The sequence below is a fragment of the Macrosteles quadrilineatus genome, unplaced genomic scaffold (assembly GCF_028750875.1).
Source record: "Macrosteles quadrilineatus isolate MER2022 unplaced genomic scaffold, UCM_ALF_1.0 Scaffold_1__1_contigs__length_201487025, whole genome shotgun sequence".
Lineage (NCBI taxonomy): Eukaryota > Metazoa > Arthropoda > Insecta > Hemiptera > Cicadellidae > Macrosteles > Macrosteles quadrilineatus.
This window is the reverse complement of record NW_026542594.1, coordinates 105,685,075-105,711,209: the sequence shown is the minus strand read 5'-3', so window position 1 is coordinate 105,711,209 and position 26,135 is coordinate 105,685,075. Positions and strand designations below refer to the sequence as shown.

Sequence of the window (26,135 nt, the reverse complement as noted above, 5' to 3'; positions counted from 1 at the left end):
GCTGTGTGGTGAAGATTCCCAACAACTGTGCCTACACACTGTGTGGCAGTGGCAAGCGGAGAAGGTTGTCCACACACAAGTGCCCAGGAGTCCCTCAGGCCATTATAATAATCTGTCTTGTGTATAGGTTGTGGACAGAACTACCACAAGCGCTGTGTGGTGAAGATCCCCAACAACTGTGCCTACACACTGTGTGGCAGTGGCAAGCGAAGAAGGTCGTCCACACACAAGTGCCCAGGAGTCCCTCAGGCCATTATAATAATCTGTCTTGTGTATAGGTTGTGGACAGAACTACCACAAGCGCTGTGTGGTGAAGATCCCCAACAACTGTGCCTACACACTGTGTGGCAGTGGCAAGCGGAGAAGGTCGTCCACACACAAGTGCCCAGGAGTCCCTCAGGCCATTATAATAATCTGTCTTGTGTATAGGTTGTGGACAGAACTACCACAAGCGCTGTGTGGTGAAGATCCCCAACAACTGTGCCTACACACTGTGTGGCAGTGGCAAGCGGAGAAGGTTGTCCACACACAAGTGCCCAGGAGTCCCTCAGGCCATTATAATAATCTGTCTTGTGTATAGGTTGTGGACAGAACTACCACAAGCGCTGTGTGGTGAAGATCCCCAACAACTGTGCCTACACACTGTGTGGCAGTGGCAAGCGGAGAAGGTCGTCCACACACAAGTGCCCAGGAGTCCCTCAGGCCATTATAATAATCTGTCTTGTGTATAGGTTGTGGACAGAACTACCACAAGCGCTGTGTGGTGAAGATCCCCAACAACTGTGCCTACACACTGTGTGGCAGTGGCAAGCGGAGAAGGTTGTCCACACACAAGTGCCCAGGAGTCCCTCAGGCCATTATAATAATCTGTCTTGTGTATAGGTTGTGGACAGAACTACCACAAGCGCTGTGTGGTGAAGATTCCCAACAACTGTGCCTACACACTGTGTGGCAGTGGCAAGCGAAGAAGGTTGTCCACACACAAGTGCCCAGGAGTCCCTCAGGCCATTATAATAATCTGTCTTGTGTATAGGTTGTGGACAGAACTACCACAAGCGCTGTGTGGTGAAGATTCCCAACAACTGTGCCTACACACTGTGTGGCAGTGGCAAGCGGAGAAGGTTGTCCACACACAAGTGCCCAGGAGTCCCTCAGGCCATTATAATAATCTGTCTTGTGTATAGGTTGTGGACAGAACTACCACAAGCGCTGTGTGGTGAAGATCCCCAACAACTGTGCCTACACACTGTGTGGCAGTGGCAAGCGAAGAAGGTCGTCCACACACAAGTGCCCAGGAGTCCCTCAGGCCATTATAATAATCTGTCTTGTGTATAGGTTGTGGACAGAACTACCACAAGCGCTGTGTGGTGAAGATCCCCAACAACTGTGCCTACACACTGTGTGGCAGTGGCAAGCGGAGAAGGTCGTCCACACACAAGTGCCCAGGAGTCCCTCAGGCCATTATAATAATCTGTCTTGTGTATAGGTTGTGGACAGAACTACCACAAGCGCTGTGTGGTGAAGATCCCCAACAACTGTGCCTACACACTGTGTGGCAGTGGCAAGCGGAGAAGGTTGTCCACACACAAGTGCCCAGGAGTCCCTCAGGCCATTATAATAATCTGTCTTGTGTATAGGTTGTGGACAGAACTACCACAAGCGCTGTGTGGTGAAGATCCCCAACAACTGTGCCTACACACTGTGTGGCAGTGGCAAGCGGAGAAGGTCGTCCACACACAAGTGCCCAGGAGTCCCTCAGGCCATTATAATAATCTGTCTTGTGTATAGGTTGTGGACAGAACTACCACAAGCGCTGTGTGGTGAAGATCCCCAACAACTGTGCCTACACACTGTGTGGCAGTGGCAAGCGGAGAAGGTTGTCCACACACAAGTGCCCAGGAGTCCCTCAGGCCATTATAATAATCTGTCTTGTGTATAGGTTGTGGACAGAACTACCACAAGCGCTGTGTGGTGAAGATCCCCAACAACTGTGCCTACACACTGTGTGGCAGTGGCAAGCGGAGAAGGTCGTCCACACTACAAGTGCCCAGGAGTCCCTCAGACACAGGCTCTACTTCCTCTGTCAACTCAGCCTCTGCCTCAGCATCTGACGACAACTCCCTGGTCAGTGCCTTAAAAAAGTTCACCACACATTTTTCTGACAAATAAAATTATATAATGTGTGTTTTCTGTTGTTGGATATATGTAGGTATTATAGTAACACTGTTTAGTTGTGCTTGTAATTTTTTCCTTCATCATCGCACAAAATGGTCTTCCGGGTGGTCGTTCAATCTATTCCCAAGTATTGAGTAGGCTAATTGTTATCAAATACATTCTGTGAATAAAATATATGTTGTATAAAATTAATGTAAATACATTTTTGCTACAAAAATAAAATGTTAATTTAACCAGTACTAGAAATTTTCCTCAAAAATGTTTTACTTGTGAGAAAAATACCCAAACTCAAAAAGACAACTAAGTAAAATACCCCCGCTACAGCAAACCTGCAGACTAAGCAAATTTCCACTTGTCTGATTACATTTTTACAAAAATATTACCATAAATAAGATATATTTATTCCCAATTTAAATAGCATTAGATTTAACGAGTGCTTAGGTTTGCTGCTACGGGGAAAGTAAAAAGTGTTTTTTGACCAAGCGTTAATAGTATAGTATAGGGATGGACGGGATTGAATTTTTAGTTCGGGACGGGACAGGACGGGATTTTTATTTCCTTCCCAATTTTCGGGACGGGACGGGACGGGATTTTTTCCTGTACTTAAAAAGAAAGACTTGAGTATTGCAGTTACCAAAAAGTCAAACAAAATCAATTTTTACCGTTTGTGGCCTATCTATAAAAACCAAAAAATCTTCGGTATGACTCCGCGGTCACAGCGTGATAGTCTGTTTGACTCCGCGGTCGCGGTGCGATAGTCGTTATGACTCCATGGTCACGGCGTGATCGTCGGTATGACTGCGCGGTCACGGCATGTGTACTGTATGCAGTCATACTTATATTCAAACATCTAGAAAAAGATCTATCAACACGTTTAAACCACTTATATCTTAAAGGATTAAGCACTTATACTTAGACGGATTGCATTTATGACAAAACTTGATTAAACGTTTAAAATGTTTAGTTCAAAATTACACAATCTCCTGATAACATAGATCTTTTACGGTAGGTAATAAACTGCATTTTAAAGTGAAATAGTGAGTAGGCAAACTCTGGATCAATATTTTTGTATACAAACAACTTGTAACATAAACATTTCAATGACAGTTAGAAACCAGCTGTTAGTTAAACCACCACTAAAACGACTTTAACTCTACCGTCGGCTGCTAGACTTTTTGAAAATTAAAACTTAATTTCTAAAAAACTGAAACCCTAAACTAAAATTATGGCTTTGACATTCCCTAGTTCTCAAAATTATCTTTCTTTCAACACAAAAATCATGAAAATCCGTCGAGTGGTTGATTCAGAATCGTGAAATAAAAAAACACAGTTTCGTTTTAATATTATAGATTTAATCAAAGCTATCATATATATACTAACAGAGTAGGCTACCTTTCTTTTTAAGGGGTTGGCATATAAGTATAAAATGCTTATTGCAGTTATACTCAAGCTTTGTGTTTGCAATGGGGGAGAACACAGTTTGATCAAATTTGCTTCTTTAAATTTACAGTAGTATACTATAGTATTACACATCTACCATAGCCATAATGTTCTACCAATTTACCTAAACAACAGAGAAAGATAAATTATCAAAAATTCACAAAATATCACAAATTATTCATGAAATTAAAAATATAAACATAACTGTAAACAATCCTACTTTGACAGTTCTCATTGCGTTTACAGTTTTTTGTTGCTGCTTAGTTCAAATTAGCTGATTTCATAATTGCAAAAAAATAATAGTGCTGCACCCTGTTGGTAAATCTTATAATTTTTTAATGCTTTTATAACAAACATTTTTAGTTGAAACAGTTGACTAAATTCTTTAATTCCGTTTAAATATGAATACTCATAAGGTTAACATGGGGAACTACAGAGCCACTGGGGCGGAGCCCGAAAGGATTTTTGAGATAAGAATATGCCTATATATTAATCGGGAATGTGAGCTATCATCATGCCAAATTTCAGCCCAATCCGTCCAGTAGTTAATGCGTGATTGAACTTCAAACACACAAACTTGCACATTTATGATATTAGTGAAAATTTGAACGAATGGTGTTTTTGGCCTCTGGGGACATCAAAATGAAAAATCTAAATCGGTCCCAGGCCTAGGTCTTACCGTGCCACCTAAGGTAATTGCAACTTAACTATGTGGAAATTAGCTAAAAGGGATTATGCATATCTAAAGGCAAATATCTTTCTAACAGTATTCATAGATTTTTCCCTGCGATGCACAGGAGCTAAGGAAATAGGTTATCAATAAACCATGTTTTTCTATTAACCCTTCCCGGACAGGCGAAATCGTGACATAGAACGGGAAAAAATTATAGGAAAAAATAAAAATTATTTTTCCTTATTTGTGTTTTGTTTCACAAGTATACATAAAATAAACACAATGGAACACTTCATACTGTCAAAATAATTTTTGATTATCCGGATATATCCGTACCCGTCCGCAAAGGGTTAATATATAGAATTAGCCCCATGTTTAATCTCTAAAAGAAGTGTTGAATTTCCATTTTTGACCCAATTAACATAAATATTCTCAAAACACAAATAAAACCTGCACATATTGGACCGATAACCTTTCTTTTGGTACAACCTGCGGGTAAATCGGTCCAGTAGTATGGTCAGGGTGGCTGTTGTAAGCTTAAAATTTTGTTCCATGTTAAATCTCCATATGAAAAAATAAAATGAAGGGTTACACAATTTGGTCTCCTATGACATTCCAAATTATGAATTGGTGGATTGGATGCTTTTCACATAAATCACATTTTGGACCGCCATTTTGGCTAGGGGTCAAATATCTACCTCGGATTTGCGTCATTGTATTTTTTATGACAAACCCTTCAAAATGAGGGGTTACTCAATAGGTGTTGTTATTTGAAATAAATAAGTCACCCCCCTACCCTGTTGGATGTTATCTAAAGTTATATACAGGGTGTTTGGTAGACAGTGTCAAATATTTTAAGGCATTATTATGCACACAAATTGCTATAACAATACGCAATTTGGATAGTTATATCTCACTCCTACTTCCGGCAACAGCCATTTTTAGAAGTTTCCAAATTTCTTGACATTGCCTAATAAAATCTCATATTTCTCAACTTTTAACCTACATAATGATATTTTCAATGGCATTTTTAGAATTGTCATTAAATTTTCTATCAAAACAAGTATAATATAGTACAGCTAAACCCATTTTAAAATTTTAAATTTGACTTAAATAACAAATTTTGAAAAATCAATAAAAAGGCTGCTACAACTCGCTTAAGAAAATTTTTTATCAAGCCGTGTTAAAAACTGTCAAATAGTATAAAAAACATCTCCACATTTTAAGAAATGATATGCAATACGTGACATGTAATGTCAGCCTAAGGGGAAAAATTTGCATTAAACATAAAATTAATCATTTTTTCACTAACTGCACTCATTATATACGAGAACGCATTTAGTAAAAGTTGTGTGCAAAAGGTATCTGTATAATTAAGTATTTCCCAAGTAAACTTGTAAAATTTAATTCTGTAGTATAGTACAGTCCAAACTAGTTGTAGTGCTTTGAATGCCTCGTAAAAGTAGTGAAATTTATAAATACACACGTTAGTTGTGATTACGAAGATACTGATCATATGTAATTAAGAATATTTCTACCGAACAAATTTTCAAATACGAGGCCTAATATATTTATTATTGGAAACATACAAAAATCATGGATAAGCTGCACCTTAAAAATCTTAAATACAGGTTATGTCTGATGCATGTTCTTGATGCATATAGGCCTACTGCACACGTAAATTATTTTACAAACAATTAATTTAATGGGGCATATATTTATTCGACAAACTTAATCGACAAACCTATCTAGGTTTTTGCAACACACCCTATCTTCAGTCTTTGATCACATAGAGTTTGGTCAAACTTAAATAAAAAGTAAAAACATTTTAAAATAGCACTCCTCTTCATTACACTAATGAGGTAAGAAACTAAGTCATATGGATTCTTGTGATGAGACAGACCCTTTGCATGGGCAGCCAGATTCTCTGATCTTATGCCTATCTTATTCTTTGTTTGGGCATTCCTTAATGGTGAAGTGTATACTACAGATGTATACAGTGAAGAGGACTTGAGAAAGCTCTATAATTGACAGTAGTTGTACAAAAGTTGAGAGGAACCCTTTCCTATAAGATTACAGTTGAAGCAATAAAGAAAAGCTAAAGAACACGCAAAGACGGGTAGTTTTAACCACATATTTAAAACTCTTAAGGTGCAGCTTTTCCATGTTTCTGTTTGTATTCAATTATATAAAAAAATATTACCTTGTATTTCAAATTATTCTGTAAAATAACTTTTTTTTTAAATCATGTTAATTATTTACTATCTTAATTACCTCTGACTTGTGCATTTATAAAATTCTCTATATTAACCTGGTATAAAATAATTCAAAGCCCTTTGACTATGTACTATGGTATTCAATATGTACTAAAATATTAGATTTTATAAGTTTACTTGGGGTAAACTTTATTATACAGATACCTTTTGCACATAACTTTCAATAAATGCGTTCTTGTAATTAATGATTGCAGTTAATGAAAAAAATGATTAATTTTATGTTTAAAGCAATATTTCTCCCCTTAGGCTGACATTACATGTCACATATTGCATATCATTTTAAAGCTTAAAATGTGGAGATGTTTTTTATACTATTTGACAGTTTTAACACGACTTTGTGAAAAATTTTCTTAAGCGAGTTGTAGCGCCCTTTTTATTGATTTTTCAAAATTTGTTGTTTAAGTCAATTTTAAGAACTTTTAAATGGGTTTAGCTGTACCATATCTATATATCTAATTCCGTAAGTTATAGGTATTTTGATAGAAAATGTAATGAAGACTCTAAAAATGCCATTGAAAATATCATTATGTAGGTTTAAAGTTAAGAAATATGAGATTTTATTAGGCAATGTCAAGAAATTTGGAAAATTCTAAAAATGGCTGTTGCCGGAAGTAGGAGTGAGATATAACTACCCAAATTGCGTATTTTTATATTAAAATATTTGACACTGACTACCAAACACCCTGTATAGTCTTTCACCTGTTAGGGGGGTTAAAAATCATAGGTTCTTTGATAGCGGAACCTATGTTAACAATCAATGCCACAAACCGATTATTTCTATATATTTCGGTTAAAAAATACAGACTTGTTTCCATATTTTTGTGAAATTAATTTTTTTTACATGAATAAAATTTTGGAATACCTGCCATTTTGGATAGGGGTGAGATATTTACCTCGTTTTTGCGTACTTGTGTTTCTTCTGACAAACCCTACAAAATGAGGTGTCGCTCAATAGGGGTTGCTATTTGGAAAAAATAAGTCACCCCCTACCCTTTAGGGGGTTAAAAAATATCTTATATGTGAAAATTTTATGAACATTTGTTTACAATCAATGCAACAAACAGTATATTTCTGTCTATTTCGGTTTTAACAATAAAGATTTGTTTCCATACTTAATTTACACTCTGTTTGGTAAAACAAGTAAAATTTCAGTGCTAGTTTGTTTGTTGCAAAGCACTTTCAGTAGACATAGTATTGCTGGAAGTCTGCCTGAAGTAATGTTACTTTGCTTTTGGGAATGCATTTTTTGACTGACATGTAAAGAATTTTGTATGATCTGAAATTTGTCCAATGTTTGCATGTGTTATAATTTTTTGTATGTATTGCTTTGCATTGTTTCTTGGTTGCATGACAAACAGGTCGTGTAATAATTTTCTGAGTAGGAATATACAGTACAAAAAAATTCTATGTCATCCATATTTAAGAATATTAATATTTAAATGGCTTTACTGTTTTATGGACCAAAAATAAACCAAGTTATCATCAAAATTCACATAGCATGAAGTATATTTTTTTCAAGAAGGGAAGCCTCCGGGTTGCCAAAATAGGTATGCTAAGTGGTTTAAAATACCTGTCTTGCTGGTTATCCGATTTGTTGCTTCGGCAACTAGTTTTGATTCACTTTGGAGCCATCAGGTATTACAAGGACGGGATTGATTCTTCTGTATGTAGTCATATTTTACAAACATTGAAAAAACAAATGAAACGCATTATTAGAGTTTTTGGTCTAACTATAACTATAAAGTTTGTCTAACTATTATATACTATTATAAACCACTTATAGTAAATAGTTGTTAACTGATAATTTATTTGCCATGGATTGTAATATATTTGTAAACAATTCCAATTTTGAAATTGGGATAGTATAGTTTTCTCAATTAATAATTTATGTTTGTTTTTCTGTAAGATAAACAAGATATATTCTTACTTATAAGTTTATTTCTTTACAAGTTTGATTCACAAGGTCACTGGCTATTCAGAGAGTATGTATTGCTTGTTTGTGTTATGCATTTAAATAAACTGACTATACAAATCCTGAAAAACCTATTAAAACATTTGTCCATACAATTTATCTTGTGTATTTTGTTTAAAGACAACAAAGATTCTGTAGATTTGAACCAAAATGTGTAAATAGTCTGTATGGGCATCCAGGGTGAAATCTTGCACTAGCATTGAATTCATTCTTTAGTTTGAACTAGTTTCCCTGTTGCTCGAATTCGAGCAATTAATTGCTAAGTATTACAGGAGTTATTTTAAAACGAATAACATTAATAATTTCTGATGACTTTAAAAGATTTGAATCAAAGATTATGGAAATACTCAAGATGTACATAACAGATCGATATAATCAACATTTCTTGTGAATGTCTTATATTTCAAAAGATGATCTTGTTTTTTAGTGTTCTCCACGAATAGCCTTACTCAAAGCCATGGCCGCATTAGGTTGTCCATAATAAAGATTATACATTCTTAAAAAAAACATTATATTTATTTCTGCTCCTTGGTGGTGTTCTATGACTTTCCTAATTTTCCGTAGTTTGCAAATTGGCTCTTTCAATGATTACTCAGAAATGCAGCACAGTGATAATTCAGTTTTCTTTTTAGTATATCAATTCATCCAGGCTCTCTCGCTTTTTTCCATTGTAATATTTACACCAACCCAAAAAGTAAATATTTCATTTCAACCAAGTCAGTAAATGTTTGTAGCAAACTGTTAAATTAGCAAACTTATTGACTGTTTACAATTAACATATGTTCTTCTTCTCACTTTTAATTTCTGACAACAGCTGGAGTTTCATCACAATTTTTGTTTCCCATGTTAATGTTATGGAGAAATACGAAACTTAAAGGGCCCCAGGGCCTCACTCTCTAATTATTTCCCCAAAAAGAAAGTTTCCTTCACAACTTCACGTTGCGCTCTTTCCAATGTCACCAAAAACATGTCAATCGGTTCAGTAGTTTCGGAGGATTAATTGTCACAAAAAACCTGCTTGCGTATTAAATAATTAGTTTGAATAAGAAGTATGTATATCCTGATCAATTGATATCATGAATATAAGGAAAAAAGGATTGAAGTTTTGTTGCTGTCGAACCTAATTTAAAGATTTGTCTACAAAATACTATCACAGTCTTGATGTATTAGGTGGTTCTGCACACAGTAAACAAGTTCACGTCCTTTTTTTCACTTTATTGACAATATCTCATATTAGCAATTTTTCCCTACATGGAAAAAGCTCCTAGTAAGAAGCCCTAGGGGGCACGATAAGACGTAGAGTAGACCTAGGACAGATTTACTTTTTCATTTTGATGTCCCCAGAGGTCAAAAACACTATTCGTTAAAAGTGTATACATGTTGTCATATCTATATATTTAATACGCGACATGAAACTTTGTGAACAATAAGGCTTTTTTATTTTAAGATTTAACCCCACATATTATATACCAAAATGTTCGTCTATGTGTGTAGATGTGCAAACTGGCTTTAGATTTTTGAAATATATATTTTTAAGGGCGTGGGCTGCCCTCAAAGTTCCTTCCATAAGGATAACATTGTGATTGATTTGAATGTTATTATATTCTGAAACAGATGTCAATACATTAGTTTAAAAAAGTTAAATCCCAGCTGTTTTGTTTGGTTTTGAAATGTAAACAGTTTGCAGGTTTTTAAAAAAAATTAGAAACCCGGTAAAGAAATGTTACCTATAGGACACGATGGGAGAAAAGTTTTACATTATATTTTCGTTTAAACATGCCAAGAACCCGACGACAAAGAAATATTGCCGGTCGGACATGGCGAGTCAACATACGGCAAGCAATGCAAAACGTAGGAGCCCAGACGAAGAGCTGGAACAGTTATTGGCAACGTGTATTTACAAAATTGCACCGACAAGAACAAGAATTCAGCAGCATTCACTTGGCGAGATGGCATTAAAATGTCAGAAATATGGTGCGCTACATTTTAAAGAAGAACAAAGAGGACGAGGCAAACGATTTTCATCCTGCTGCCATAAAGGAAAAGTGAATCTACCACCATACCAAGAAATCTATTACCTATATTAAGAGCCTACTTAATGGAGCAAATCATTTGAGCAGAAACTACAAAGAGAACATTAGATCGTACAACTCTGCGCTCGCAATGGTCAGCACTCGAGCTAAAATTGAAGAGCATAACGGTGGAGGGCCTTTCATGTATAAGGTGCAAGACACAGTTTATCACCCAATTGTCACCTTTCAACCGTCAGAAGGGGAGCATCCCACATATGCCAAAATTTATACCTACGGACGTCGAAACCGCTGTTCAAGAAAGAATGCTAAACAAAGCTAATGGCTCTTGCAGCACTGACTCAACTTTATATTAATCCATACGCGCAAGTTTTCAACATGATGAGCTCCGTCCTGCAACATACCCCTACTGAACAGCAAAAAGAACTTAGAATGCATATAGTCAACGATCGAGCTCAAGACCAACGCCGATACAACGACGTTGCTATAATATCCTAATTTATTATTCGTGCGAATTCGCACAGGTTCACCTAGTTGTATATAAAATATAGAATATATGCCTAGATTGGAATCAAGAACAGATGGTTAATTTGCATGTTTACAGCTGCTCTGTGTTTTAAATGAAAAACCCGAAAAATTTATTAAAGAATTTTTATTTCAAAGTTTCACTAAATATTAGTTTTACATACCTTTCTTATTTTACAAAGTTGTTTCAAAGTATAAATCCCTGAAAACTCGACAGAAATTCATTCACTACAGGCTCGTATCTGGGAACCTGATAAAACTGGCCATACGGTAATCTTGTTATCTGGCCAAGGACCTAGGTCAAGTTATAAAGACAAATATATTTATTTATGGACTTATAACAATTACAGTATTTTGATATGATTATTTTCTACATGGCTTTTGAATGAAATAAAATTGACACTGTTATCCTTTATTTAATGGGTTATTTTGTTATAAAAATAACACTGTAGTATTATTATTACTAGATAACCTGTTGCTCGAAATCGAGCAAAACTGCAACTTGTAATAAAAAAAGCAACAAAAACATAAACAGCAAGACCTCAAACAAAGAGTCATTCTAAAGTCTATGACTAATTATAGAAATATTAAAAATATTTTGTTGTAATAAATTATATAACTAACCTACAATACTTAAATATAGATCCGCTTTCATACTGCTTTGGTTATCTCTTTATGTATTGTAGGCGGATGCCCTCAATGAGAACGTAGACGTCAACCACACACTGTAAAGTAAGCTTTTCAGACCTAATGTTGCAAGCCCCTCTTTTGACGTCGACCAGTACAACACGTAATATAGCACTGTTAAATTATTTCTACGATAGGTTCTGTTTTAGGCGTGTTTAGATTAGGGTCCCCAACCAAAGTCTCCAGGTGGGAACATTAGAGGGCAAGCAAGTGGATCTAACAACTGATCTACGACGGATTTGCGTTTAACATTTTTAGTTTTTGAAAAAAAAAGAAACTAAGATTTATTTGGTCTGGTGGTGCTCTGTTTTTAGCTTTAAAAATAGCTGCGACTTCTATACAGGTTGCATCATTGTAGCGAGGAAAGTCACTTATTTGGTCTCTTATTATGTACATCTGTGCGTGTTCTGGATGACATTCTTAAGGAATTAGATTATCTACTCGGAGGTAAAACGTGTCATGGATGTTGAAATTGTAGATCCCCTGTGTGATCCTCTCATCTAAATGAGCTTCAGAGCTGACCATGGCAAAGGCGGAATTGAATTGACAAATGTTATCCAAATAACTTCTACATCTAAGCCTCAGATTCCCGGTTTCAGATTTGGAGTTTCCAATAAGTTCCTGAAAGTATGGTGAATGACGCAGATGAGGTAAACGGCAGCGTTGCCGATTTCCAGGGAATTCCCCGGAATCCGGGGAATTAAAGGGCTTCCGGGTAAAATTCTGGGGATTGGGCTGGTTCCGGGGATTTTCCAGGTATTTCATTGTACCAACTTTAAAAATATTTTTTCTAATACAAAATTGGACAAAAAGTATTTCAATCTACAATGCAATACTTGGGTTGCATGTGTTGACACTCTTGACAGTGACCAAAACAGTAATAAGTTACAAAAATATGTTTCTTGCAAATCATCAATGATTAGGATTGGATAACGATATTAGACTGGGATTGGAACTGAAGCCACTGAATAAAAAGCGAAGAGAAGCACTATTGACGAGTATGTTTAATTAAATCTATGGTTAGAGATTAGATCTGAACTCCGAAACTCCCCAGCGAGAGTACAAGTGCAGACACACAATGAAAGATTTGCTGATTTTTCATTTGACTATGGAAGACTTGAGATCAAGATGTTATATTTAGGCTGTCTCGTCTATTGATATGATTGTATTCTTATTCTGTGAAAGTACCCTAACGTCTAAGGTTTTATTGGATAATATTATGAACTTTGAAAATTTGAATGAAATTAAATTAGTAGTTTTAGCATGGATTAAACATCACTCTTTTGGTAACATTGACGAGTTATCATAGGTATGGATCAAAAAGACAATTTCATTGTTAGTTACGGCTATTTTTTTTTTTTTTTTTTTTTTTTTTTTTTTTTTTTTTATAGGGATGTGTTTGTTTACAATTTTTGTTTATTATTAATGAGTTATTCAAAAATAGTCCAGTTGTAAACATAGATATGCTCCTAGCTCCTACAGGTAGCGAATGGAACTAACATAACATTAAACTGTCTTCTGCTTCTTATATGTACAAGGATGACAAATCTAGGAGAATATTTAATCTATGGAGTTAGTTATTCAATTGTTTTATTTTGATGTACTACATTAAATTTAAAAACTGTACAACATCATAACTACTACAGTGTAGTATTAGCTGTATTAACATTGACTATTGGATACTGAATAAGCTGTATTTACAGTTTAGTCAAAGCTCTATATTGGTTAGGTGCGCCAAAAGTCAATTAGGTCAATTGACCAGCTGAAAAAGGTAGCCTTAAAAAAGCTTCAAATGGACGATTAACATCGTTTTGCTCAATATAAGAATGATATTAATATTCATAACTCTCTCAATGCACCATTACAATGTGGTTTTTACCAATAAATTGGCCGAAATCTTTAAAATTATAATTCAGGGGATTTTCCGGGTAATCAAAACTTGATTCTGGGTGATTCCTGGGATTGCCACCGGATTTTGCGGGTAAAATGAACAAGTTGTGTTGGCAACGCTGGTAAACGGTTCTCTCATTTACGGCAACAAAGAGTAACAATTGAACTGTCTCGGCCAGTCTCTTTTTTGCTTAAAATGTATGCCACCACTATGTAAACATTTAACGTGCATTTGTCCGAGGTGAGATGCATCACCACACGGTGGTTGCCATTCTGTAACCTTCAAATATTCCATTGGGTGGTTGATGCAAGCGGCCATGTTCGCGTGTCCACCAGCCACTCACAGTTCTTCGTCTAACTGGTGGCATTTAATTTTAAATATAGATAAAATACGAAAGTTAACCAAACAACAGAAAACACCACAACAGAATTAAGTAATGAGTCCTGCAGTCTGTGGTTAACCTTAAAAACTATTTCAAACTACGTACATATGTTGAGTTGTAAACAAAGGGAATTGAGTTTGATCTGATGTCAGCAGATAGCGCCGCCGTTCCCAAACTTAAGCCCTTATCTGCACTTAAGTGATGCCCTTTCCAAATATTTTGAGACGTCAAAACATCTACGTCAAAAAAATACCTTTAATTTGACACCTCAAACGTTAAAATTTGTCCAGCCGTTATCAAGTTATGACTGTGGAAAGAAAACTGCTTACGTAATTAATATATAGATAAAAAAATAATAACAATTTACTTTTTAAAATGAGCCAATGTGGTGTGTGTAAAAGGTATTTAAGGTCTTCAGCTGTACAATAAAAGGAATCTGTCACAAATGGTTTCATACAAAATGTTTGAATATGCCTTATAGTGATTATAATGAAATTTATAAAGAAGAAAATGTGGACTGGAAATGTCTTGATTGTAACTCGACATCGAACCAGAAAAATCATGAAAAAAGTTCCAGCATAGTTAGGGTTGCCATATCCCTCTATTTCCCTGGAGATTACCAGATTTTGACGTTCAAAATTTAGCCCCGGGGGATTTCCGGAAAAAGTGAGAAATCTCCTTTTTTTTCTCTCTATTAAAATACATTGTAAACGGCACTTTTGGAATAAAATAAATGTTTGTGTTTGCAAATATTTTTATGCAATGACTGAAAAATGCAATTCTTGTACTCTCTACTAAAGTTTTTTTTATTCCTAGTTTCGCTTTAGTATGGCCAGCAATGTTAGTTTATCGTCTGTTTAATTGCTCCCAGTCAACTAAACGCAACAATGTGTGAAACTATAATAATGTGAAACTATAATCTATACTATTATATAAAAATCTATTGGTGTCTGTCTGTATGTGTGTTACTAATAGGTGCAAAAACTACTGAACCAACTGGGCTTAAATTTTACAAAAATATAGCTACCATACCAAGGACCATTATAGGACTATTCACATTTCGATACTGACCGTAGGCTTTGCTCCTTTGGCTTTAAAAGTTCTGAGGTGAACATTTTTAAAGTAAATATTGATTGGTCTCCATAGCTGCGATGAGAACACTAACAATGTTTGTTTACATTTGCTTTTACATTTAAATGTAAACAAGAACTGCTAAACTGCATATTTCACAATTTCAGACAGCTGATACAAAGAAATTAATTATAATATTTTCCATAACTATGAGGTAGGTTTATTTTAATCTAAGGTTTTATCATGGATTATTTATTCTAAAACTTTGTCAATGATTATAGAAAAAAAGATTCTATAACCGTTGCTGTATCAACTCCGGCTCTGCTTTGGATTTTTTAAAGAGTCTAAGTTATGAAAATAATGTTATTGATATGTTTTCATGGAAACAGTATGAAATTTACAATGTTTAGATGTTTTGTATGAGTTTGGATTTTACTTTAAATAAATTCTAACTGCTTAACATGTGATGAACTTAACATAACTTGCACATCACATTGTTTTTATATGGATATTTAAGTAACTAAAGAATACCATCAATGACTAAATTGTACGTTGTTGATTTTTGTTTTCTAAAATCTGTTGTATATGTGTAACTATATTTAATTATCAAATGGTAATACAAAATACTCTTATTTTATCTTAACATAGCTTTCAGTTCACATTTACTTTATTTGATACATTTATTATTTGTGTTTTGCCACACCACTGATTAATTTAAACCAAGTAAAATATCATATAACTAAGCAGTACACAGTGTTCTTTTGTTTCTAAAATCAATGAAATATCTGTCACTATGTTTACTTAATGGTAAGTGTGAAATTGTAAAGGCAATAGACGATGGAACTGATTAAAAGAACTGGTTTGTATATTAAGTTGTTTGTTGATATTTTTGTATAGTAGAATCAGAGATGCAATGAAACATAATATATTAGTTAATCATATTAGTTTTGTCTGCTGTCTTTAATGCTAAATAATTTTTTTTTATAGTACCCATAGATATAATTTCTTTAATATTTCAAAAGACTGTATTGATTAGGCACAGCAATATTTTCTAAAGTTTATAACAGCTGACTTAGTTTTGGTAATGATTTATTATTATTGTGAGTGAAGAAACTGACAAGCGTCTAGGCAGCCAGTGCAACTTCGAGGATCGTGGATCAGAACACCCCCACCACCGCACCCACCGCACCATGTCGTACGCTTCCGAATCATACCGGCGCATCAGCATAGCCTAACTGTTCACCGAAAATTGTTATCTCTATCACTGTCGCTATCAAAACGTATCGTTTGTAGGTTAAATTTAAATTAAATATAATTAAACTGTCATAACCTAACCAAACTAACCAAACTTGCTGATAATGAAAACTCGAATGAAGGTTTAGGCCTACTAATCGAAAAAAATAGTTATGTTCTAAAAATAAAATTATAAATATCTTGAATTCAATTTGATATTTTTTTAATAAAATTAAACTGTCATAACCTAACCAAACCAACCAAACTCGCTAATATGAAAAAAATTGTTGACAAAAAGTTAGTGCCACCAAGGGATTTGAACCCAGCACCTACAGATTATCAGCCCGACACGCTATCCACTACACCACCAAGGCTCATGACTCAATTCCGTATCGTTGCGGTAATGGTTGTCGTTACGCCATCGGCACGGAGCGGTGGTGGGGGGTTTTCCGATCTGATCCACGATCCTTGGAGTTGGCTGCCTAGACGCTTATAAGAAACTGAAGATGGAAGGATTTGTGATTTAATATAAAGAGTGAAATAAAAATAAATGTTCATTTAAATTAATTATTAGTATTTTTGCAGCTTCAAAATTGTAATTTAAATTGTCAATAATAAATTAAAAGATATGTAGCCTAATTAAGGGAGATTAAGGTAAATCATGTATGTCAAAGTTTTATTTGAAGGATTGGTCAGTTTTTCTTATATCAGCCTACACAAGATTTAAAATTAATCAAAACCAAAATGGTGGTATCCACTACTTACCAGATTTAAAAGTCATAACTTAAACGTTTCTCTTAAGGCCATAAAAGTTGAATTTTGTTTCTAAAAGCGTTGGCGGATGTGTAACTATTATATGCAACAGATGTAAAGATTAAATTGTTTCTATTTTGTGTCCTCTTTCCGTTGCAAAGCACGGGTACAACAGCTAGTATCTATAATAATAACTATAATAATAATCATAATGTGTGAACTATATGCGTCTGCTGGCCAGTCCGAAGTTATCCATGTTCCAAAGCCGAACCGAGTCTAGCAGACAGAGAGCATTTTGTTTACGTTATTCGTTATTTTTAGTGAGATTTTACAAGCAAGATTCACATGTGATTTTTATGCTTTCGCGTAACATATTTGAATATTGGCATTGTAGCACGAATATTGAACAGTAACTGTATGGATTAATAAACATAAACAAATGACGGCACCGTATGTCAATTTTTGCCAATAGACCTAGCTCTAACAACTGGTTTGGACGTTTTTTGACAGTTCCATTTAAATATTAATAAAACGTGTTTACTTTCGGGCCGGTGACATAATTTTTTTTTATATTTGTAGGTATACAATTTTGCCAGCCCGTAAATTTTTATTTACTGTAGTGGGGGCCGCCAGCTAAAATCTCCTCTTTTTACAAATTACCATATGGCCACCTTAAAGATTTTAAAATTGCTGATTTTTATGCTAGAGTTGATCAATCTAGACGAAGCTCAATGTTTAATGATAGATAAAAATGTAAGCTTCAAAATTAGAAATCACTTAAAATTTCTGAATAATAGTGCAGTAGAAATAGTGTTTGAGGTGGAACTAATTGCAACATAAATTATTCCAGTTAGAAATGGTAGGTAATACACTTATAAAAAACATACTAAAAATATACATTTGTACTGTTACGCAAAATACGGTTTTTTGGCCGCCATTTAAAAAAGTGTAAAATTTTAAATTATTGTTAAAAAATCTGCCTTGGTATCAAATTATAGAACTTTTCATGCTGGAAATTAATATAATGGTTGAATTTAAAATATACTGTTAACAGTGATGCACTATGGGCGAAAACAGGTGCGTTTAAAAACGTGGCATTTGAAAAGTTTTTTTATTTATAAGTTATTTTATACTTTCAAAATTTGTTTTTTTCATTTTCGACCCTTAAAACGTAACATTTCCCAATTTCTCTCTAGAGCTTTTTAAAGAGCTCAAAAAACAAATAGTTAAGTGTATCAAAGGGTTTTTGTATGATTATTGGTAACGGGGAATTTTCAAAATATTTGAAATTTAAAATCCCCATGTTATTCTTATGGAGAATATAGTAAAAAGTTGTAGTTTCCTTGTTTATGGATATATTTTGATAACACTTTGCAGATTTATTTATTTTATACTAAACAATTAATATTTTACTAAAAACACACTTAATTAGTTTCCTTGTGGCAGCAAACCTTGGTACTCATTTCGTTAAACCTAATGTTATTTATTTAATAGACTAGCAACAGAGCCCATTGTGGTTAAATACAACGGTCTCTAGTAAAATAATGGGTATAAAATCCATACACCACTTTGCTCACTAATATTTGGTACACATAACATTAGAATCACACACTTAACACAAGAAACACATTTTAAACAAAAATGCAAATTGTTAACAACAATATTTAATCAAAGAAAAATCAATTAAATAACAATATAACAATAAGCTGTTAAATTATTAACTCATTTTTCGCATGATTAGATAATGCATACTGGTAAATCAATTATTGCCATCTATACAAATAATTGGTTTTTCTTTTCCGAGTCGGGTTAGCTCTTCTACCACACCGATTTTCATAATTTTGGCCTTAAGCCGGGTTTACACTATGTAGCTAAACCTGCTACATAGCAGATTTGTGTAACATCTAGCAATGTTATATAACATTTGCTAGAAGTAGAAAAAGTAACTTTACAAAAGTCCTATATAACACTGCTATATGTAGCATATCCTGCTATATATAGCTAAAATTGTGCTATCCATCGGGAGTCGGTAAATATAAAAAAAAAATACGTGCTACATCTAACATTGCCATATGTAGCAATGATATACATATATTTTCGTCTAGCATCTGCTATATGTAGCATTTAGTGCACACAGTTCACAGTTGTAGCCTCCTGGGTGCGAACGGTTTTGCTCAGCGATCTTTGTTTACAATGGAAGGACTGGAAACGGAAAGTGACAGTGCCTAGGATCGGGATGATATTATAAACTTAATTGAACTGTTCCGTGGACAATCGTAAAACCGTGTTTTGATCATGCGTAAAACGTTTTTGAAGTTACCGTCGCCTTATTTAGCGTTTTAATTATGGATTGTCAGCGTATTCGTGATCGTCATCATTAAGTCCCGTAATAAATCTGCTACAATGTACTTATTTCTCGAAGCAAGAAGCGGTCAAACCTAAAACTTGCTAAAATCTTCGCTCCCGTCTGTCTCTCTCTCTCTCTGACTTCCAAGATCACCACGATAGCTGCCACGAACAATGTCTCTTCAGCGCACATTTCGATACGGAATGCGAATGAGGCTGTGCTACATATAACATATAGCACGAGCACCAGAATCACTAAAATTGTTTGTAAATTTTTCATACAGCAAAAGTTATAAAGCAATGTTATATAGCAAAAGTTTTATAGCAGGTTTTGCTACATAGTGTAAATCCGGCTTTAAACTTAAGCTATGGACGCACCATAGATTTTCTATTAAGCATCAGCACTCATTTTGACGTATATTTTGAGTTATGCACAAACTGCCTCCCTGTACATTACTTACAGGAGTTAAATTTGTTTTATTCGAGTTCGTTTGGCTCTTCTACCGGACCGATTTTCATAATTTGGGCTCAAAGGTATGCAAGCACATATTTGTCATCATTAATCTATCAAATATATTACCCTACAAAAACAATTAAACTGAATTTTTCAATTTTTACTTCAATTAAAAATGTATTCCAGCAGTTACATTATCCTATATGTTTTTTATATAAAAATCTTCAGTGAAATACCAGATTCCATTGGAATTATTGATTATTGAGATCGGACGTACCTAAAGCACACTGCTAAATCATAAACGACCCAAATTGTTTAAAAATGGAGTTATCTATCATCGATTTATAGTTAAAAAGATCTTGCTTGCAACCTTAACAGTACGGTACCTAGGCTAATTGTCGACGTTGACGGGTTTCACCTAGCAAATCTAAAAAAATCAAACTTTCATAATTATTTGAAAATCTACACGAATTGCTTTCCAATGACCCATTAGTTAGTAAAATCGGTCCAGTAGAACTCTAGATTTAGTTGTACAACGATTTTTTAACTGAATTACTAGATTTAATTGAAAATCAATTAAGACAAATCGAAATTAGTTTAGTCTGCAGGTTTGCTGCGGCGGGGGTATTTTGTACTACGATCGTATTTCTAAATACTGCTTATAACCACTATTATAACATTTTGAGCATTAAATTTCCTATAATTTGATACCCAAAAAGTTATTTTTACGAATATTAAAATTTTGACACTTTTTTCAAGATGGCGGCCAAAAAACGTATTTTGCGCCACAGTACGGATGTATATTTTTAGTATGTTGATTAGAAGCATACTACCTACCATTCACAGCAAAAATCATTTGTGTTGCAATTAGTTCCACCTTAAGCTATATTTTTGATTATTTCTACTGCACTATAAACCATATTGCTTTGAAGGGTCATTTAACAAGGTCCTTAGTCAAGGAGTGGAATTCGGTCTTTATATAGAATTCCTGGAGATAATTTTGATTTTTTTAAGGTTTTTTAGTTTTAGACATCGGTGCATCCAGACCACAGAGTATTGATATTGTCACTTGAGAAAAGGTCTTCTCCAATACTTAGATGTGAAAGCCGAGGTCAGAAAATGAGTGAGGGTTGAAAAGACACTTTTTGCCCATGTGAACTAACTATTTGAGTATTTGAACAAACTAAGTTACAAAACTCAAATAGTTTTGATTTTAAGATAACCTCTCAAACTTGTAACTTGTTTTTAATTTAATATTTTGCTATTAGAAAAAAAGCAGTTGCATAGTACTTAAGTCATTCAATCACTTAAGTTAATTCACTAGTACTTAAGTCAATTCAATTGGGGAGCGAGCTGGCGTAGTGGTTAGAGCGCGGGACTTCAGTCCCTGAGGTCCCGGGTTCGATCCCCGCCAAGTCACCAATGGATTTATCTAAGTGATAATGCCACAACCCCTAGGTCTAGCCTGAAGTAATGTGAAAAACAATCCCAGGCTCGTGCCTAGCGTCCTTAGGACAAAAAAAAAAAAAAAAAGTCATTCAATCGTTTTGTCTATTACGATTGTGTTAGTGTACATTAAACTTTTGGTATGTTGAACTATTTCAATAAGGCAACAGTAAGCTACAATCGATTTAACAATCAATAAATACTTTTAATACATGATTGTCTACAATCAAAATTTACAATGAGTTGGCAACAGCTGATTTTTACTCCCTAGATGTTTTTTAAGGTTTTTTAGTTTTAGACATCGGTGCATCCAGACCACAGAGTATTGATATTGTCACTTGAGAAAAGGTCTTCTCCAATACTTAGATGTAAGAAGTATTGGAGGTCCACAATGAATCAAATATTTATCCTTAAAGAAGTCATATCGAAGTACTGGGAGTATAATAGGGAGTTTTTTGCAATATTTATTGATTTCCAAAAAGCGTATTATAGCATAAATAGAGAGAAACTGTGGAAAAAGATGGACAAATTTGGAATCCCAACCAAACTTATAAACCTTGCTAGAACAACTGTAGCAAATTCCACATGTTCAGTAAAAGTAAACGGGAGAGTCTCGGAGCCCTTTACAGTGAATGCAGGGGTAAGGCAAGGGGATGGGCTCTCCCCAATCCTCTTCAACTTAGCAATAGAAGAAGCTCTACAAGAAGTGACAACAATAGATAAGGGAATTTCAATTGGCTCCAGAATTAACATATTAGCGTTTGCAGATGATGTCGTCATTTTTGCAGAAACTTTAGAGGACCTACGCCAACTAACAAAAATATTTATGGACAAAACAGGACAATTAGGATTAAAAGTAAATGATGGGAAAACCAAATATATGCAATTTTCAAGAAATCAAGGTATAGCCCAAGACCCACTGCAGGTAGATGACCATACATTTGAAAAAGTAGAACATTTTAAGTACTTAGGGGTTATCTTATCCAGGGAAAACAAAGAAGAAATAGAAATTCAAAATAGACTAAATCTGGCAAACAGATGTTTCTACGCTTGTAACAGACTGATGTCCTCTAAGTTACTGTCTAAAAACACCAAAGTTAGAATTTATAAGACAATAATCAGCCCAGTATTATTATACGGAGCTGAAACATGGAAACCAAATAAAAAAGAAGAAAAGAAGTTAATAACATTCGAAAATAAGATTTTAAGAAAAAATTATGGACCAATTTATGAAGGTGGTGAATGGAGGAAGAGACACAACAGAGAACTGAGAGAACTCTACAGAGATCCAGATGTGGTGTGTGAATTTAAGTGTAGAAGAGTTAGATGGGCTGGACATGTTTTACGAAGAGAGGAGCAAAATAAGTTAAAATTAGTTTTACTAAGAAATCCCGAAGGAAGACGACCGAGAGGAAGGCCAAAACAAAAATGGTGGAGCCAAGTAAAGAAAGACATGGAGCAACTAGGAGCAACTGAGGAGGATGCAGAGGATAGAGCAAGATGGAGAGGCTTTGTTGGTGCGGCCAAATATCTTCTTAGATATGCATGGCCCTGGGAGTAAGAGTAAGTAAGATGTTTTTTAAGGGAATGAATCTAACATTTTTCAAAGGAAATATTTTAGTATTTATCACCTAGTCTGCAGGTTGTGGGGGGGGGGGAGGGTCATTCAAATTATTAGTTGATTGAAAAGGCTATTGCAAGCTTAGTAAAAACTTAGTATCTGTAAACCAATTGGATGGAAATGTCCAACCATATAATCCACTGATCTTGCCTCCCAGTGTAAAGGCGCCCGCTGTCTGCCAAGACCAAATTTAAGTGTAAAAACCTTAAAAAAAAAAAAACAATGTGCCAGGGACAAATGTAAAATATTTGTGAAGTGTCGAAAGGACTTCTAAACCAACCACAGGACAAGGATGTTTAAAGAAAAACATATATTATTGAAGAAAGTTTTTAATTTTTTAAATTTTTCATACAGTATTTTCTAGAAACCGGGAAATATATTAATTCCTGATATATATTTACTAAATCAAATCAAATCAAATCGAAATCATTTTTATTTCAGTAAGTAATACATTATTACAGTACTTTGTCAGTATCAATTTTATAGTTATGTAATGATTATAATAATATACTGACTTAGTAATTAATATGAAATGCCTCTCACATAGGCTACTGCCCGTGCGTGAGAGATTTCCGCTATCAGGAAATTAATATTAGAAATTGAAGAGAGAAAAGAATAGATATTTATGAAACATGACATGACAGTTAATTGGTAATAATTTGGCTGAAAGAAAAAGCCAATTCAAGAATAACTACAATAAAAAATATATATAAAAATACTGGTAAGACAGCTTTCTTATTTGGATAATTAGTGCAACTTGGACTAATAAAGTCCAAACAAAATGAGACTTTGGACTTTACCTTCTCCCACACGCATACACACGCATACACAACCATACACCGCACAAACTCAAGCTCCCTCTCTCTCTCTCTCTCTCAGGCACACACACACACACACGCACTCATCAACTGCCTTCGACCACAGTTGTGCTCGGACCACGACCAACAGGCGGCTGGTAGCCCTGCTGGACACAGGGCCGTCGATGCTCTGTCCCTGAGTGGCCCATGGCCCCTGGAGCACGGAGTCAAACTGACAGTTAGTGACACATGCATACTAACGCCCACACTCGATGGCCTATCGTCTCTATATAGAGGAAATTAGGTTTTCTGTGTTGTCCCTACCAATCGAATGTAGCCATTCATTAATTCGACGTTTATAAACTAGAAAAGAAACCCTCATGTTTTTTAATGAATCTAATAAGTAAGCAGAAATGGTTACAAACTGTACATAATTTTATGGCTCCAACGTAACCTTTTTATGTCTAATAAAATAATGATTTGATATTATATATGACCCTAATAGTTTTATATTCAGAAATAACATCTTTGATTGAGAACGTAATTTTAGATTAAATTTAACTGTGAAAGTTAAAAATCAAGATGCCCAATGAACTATATCGTTATTAAAATACTCAGCTAAACTCAAATCAACACAATTCCAATAATAATATAAAAAAAATAACAATAATAAATGAATATATCCTTATTAGAACAAAATCTAAGACTTAGCTTGAGACTTGAGCAAAACTATTACGATGGCAAATAAACAGTTTTATAGAATCATCATCTATATATTAATACTCAACTGAGCTCAGATAACCCAATACGGTGATATTAACTATAAAATAAAATTAAAATTAAAGACCCTTTAGAACATATTGCACATAGAACATAGAACATATTGTAGAACTAAATTTAACCCTCGAAACATTTTGGATGACAAATAAAATGTTATTGAAACCTCAATTTTTAGAAATAATCAATTGAACTTAGACAAAACCTAATAATTTAATCACAAAAATATCTTTTAAGATAATAGAGCATATTTAAGACTAAATTTAACGGTTTTAAAACCTTAAAAATAACAAATAATAAATTGATCTTAACATCACTTTGTAAAAAAAAAAACCAGTATCAAAGATGATAAATGAACAATGTACAAAGTGCGACGAGATTTTCTGCACTGGGAAAAATAATATCAAAAAAGTGCAGTCGTCGCGACCGTTTGCCGGGGATAGCTCAGCCTACAATGGCTGGGTAAAATTCCAGGGTCTGCGATAAGGTAAGGGAAACCACTAGGCCAAAAGCCGGGTCTAACCGGTATAGGACTGGCTCATACACGGGCACTGTGAACAAGTCAAAAACAAGTCACCAAAACAAACGTGCAATAATCACTACCAGGCCTACGCCGATTCTCCACACTCCTAGGGGGTCGTTGCTGACTACGCAACTCGGGCTTCGTCCTAACTATCCAATAGTTAAGCCCAGAGTGCCTAAAACACGGTGAGTTACACGACGACTTGCTAATAAAAACCACAACGCGTGTTATCACCAGGCGGGGTCTACTAGGCCACTATAATCCAATACACAACTCTAATGCCCAAGCTAAGAATCAAACAGTCCACTCGATACTAATACCATATAATAATATACAAGTATACTATAGACAGAGTGACTACACCGCTAGTAGCTGGTCTCAATAAATACCAAGCTAAACAAGCAAAACTATATGTAAATTGCGATAGCCTACTATTAAATTATTGAGCAACTTAGTAGCAGATGAATAAATATTAAATACGTTCCAAACACTAGATAAATATATTATCTGATAGCCGGTACTCCGTTATCCAAGCTACCAAGCTAACGTGTTGGATTACTAAGCAAGCTGTTCAGGTTGAAGTAAAATAATCAAATGAATAAACAATAACAACCCTACTACTGCTACTGCTACTATATCAACGTTATATTGCTTAGCTGGGCTTCTGTTAATAGGCTAATAAAACTAGCTACTAGCCTACTGGCCTCGTGCTTCTAACTACGCACGCTAAATCGTGCAGCCTAGGTTTGTCGGGCCTCAGAGTTATTAGTAATATAACTAACTCTAGGTACAACGCAAAATAATATCTACTACAGTCAATAAATTATATTATTTGCGCTCTAGCACCTGCCCAGAACCGTCAGGAATACACTTTAATATTATTCCTGACTAATATAAATCCTAACTACCGTCAGGCTTTGACCAGCACGGTTACAACTCTAACTCTCGCAATAAAATCAGAGATTAATATTATCAACTCTAATAATATCAAGTCGTCCACTCACCACAAGTGGGTCACTGTCTGACTACCCAACTTGCCACCAACACGCCTTGAGCACCAATA

At 34.7% G+C, this 26,135-nt stretch overlaps 1 protein-coding gene across 1 annotated transcript in view; it reads left to right on the top strand.

Moving 5' to 3' along the window:
- Positions 1-1,937: 1,937 nt before the first annotated feature.
- LOC129005434 (serine/threonine-protein kinase D1-like) overlaps positions 1,938-26,135 on the top strand; it is a 159,239-nt gene continuing 135,041 nt past the window's right edge. Inside the window, exon 1 of the mRNA XM_054434359.1 lies at positions 1,938-2,124. The gene's annotated coding sequence lies outside the window, so the exon portion shown is untranslated. The remainder of the gene's footprint in view (positions 2,125-26,135) is intronic.